Source organism: Sinocyclocheilus anshuiensis, unplaced genomic scaffold (genome assembly GCF_001515605.1).
Source record: "Sinocyclocheilus anshuiensis isolate Anshui unplaced genomic scaffold, SAMN03320099.WGS_v1.1 scaffold2305, whole genome shotgun sequence".
NCBI lineage: Eukaryota > Metazoa > Chordata > Actinopteri > Cypriniformes > Cyprinidae > Sinocyclocheilus > Sinocyclocheilus anshuiensis.
In genome coordinates this window covers 184,132-185,614 of record NW_015552535.1, presented here as the reverse complement: position 1 = coordinate 185,614, position 1,483 = coordinate 184,132, and the positions used below count along the sequence as shown (strand labels likewise).

Below are 1,483 nucleotides of genomic sequence, written 5' to 3'. Positions count from 1 at the left end.
GGTTCTTCCCTGTATACGTTGATTGACAGATGTCTCGTCCAGTCAGCGGTGAGTAATCCCAAACCAATGGCGCTGTCTCAAACTATACCTACCTCTTCCGGTTTGTCTGATTTGTCGTTGTGTTTTCTGACTTGTTATAATGTTTCCTGAATTGTTGTTGTGTTTTCTGAATTGTTATTTTGTTTTTTAGATTTGCATTTGCTTTTTGTAATTTGTTATTTTGTTTTCAGAATTGTGATTTGTTTTACACTTTTCTGCCACCGTATAATTCACTCATAAAACATCCTCTACAGTATAAAAAGAGCTTTTACTGAAACCAAACTACATAATTACACATTCTGAACACATGCACATTTCTTTTCTTCAAAAACTAAATTAATAATTGGGATAAATATTATACATTTTTAGATTCTGCACCAAATGCATGTAAAAACTGACTTTGGCGCTAGTTTCACGTAGGCAATTGTCACTAATATACAAGAAAAAACTATGGAGCGAATTTTGTGCCTATATTCATCAAACAAATCCAGCGTTTTGCAAATAATCACAATCTGCTTTGCAAAGAAAAACTCGACTTTCAAACAAACGCAAAGTGATATATATATATATATACTGTACATATGTTGCTTGATTTCCACACACTAAGGAATTGAGGAACTGGTCGATATTTGATATTATGGTCTGTCAATGTACTTTTCTGCCACCGTATAATTCACTCATAAAACATCCTCTACAGTATAAAAAGAGCTTTTACTGAAACCAAACTACATAATTACACATTCTGAACACATGCACATTTCTTTTCTTCAAAAACTAAATTAATAATTGGGATAAATATTATACATTTTTAGATTCTGCACCAAATGCATGTAAAAACTGACTTTGGCGCTAGTTTCACGTAGGCAATTGTCACTAATATACAAGAAAAAACTATGGAGCGAATTTTGTGCCTATATTCATCAAACAAATCCAGCGTTTTGCAAATAAACAGTTTGCTTTGCAAAGAAAAACTCGACTTCAAACAAACGCATTTGCAAATACAAAACTCTATTTGAGAGAAAATGCAGAGGTATGGACAAATATATGTATTGTGTGTTACAACTGTGAGACTCATTTGCCTTTTTATGAGGAAACTTGGCTTGATTTTCTCACAAATAATATATCTCACATAATTCGCTCCATAAAAAACAGCTAAATAATTCCTTTGTCATAAGAAAATATATATTTTTGTACTAAAAATATTGGAAAATACAGTTTCATGGCCAATAAGAGCTTTTAATGCAAACTAAACTACACAATTACTCATTCTGAACACATGCAACATTCTTTTCTTTTCTTTTTTATTATTTGTATTATTTTTTTTCTTTGCAAAGACAAAATTAACAATTGGAAGAAATACTATAAATATTATATATTTTCAACTTCTGCAGTAGAATTAATGCTACCAAATACTAAACATGTATGCGTACATTTTCATTTTATA

At 30.7% G+C, this 1,483-nt stretch overlaps 1 protein-coding gene across 1 annotated transcript in view; it reads right to left on the bottom strand.

Moving 5' to 3' along the window:
• The window catches only part of LOC107663746 (receptor-type tyrosine-protein phosphatase mu-like), a 313,414-nt gene that overhangs the window by 176,381 nt on the left and 135,550 nt on the right, over positions 1-1,483 (bottom strand). The window lies entirely within an intron of this gene.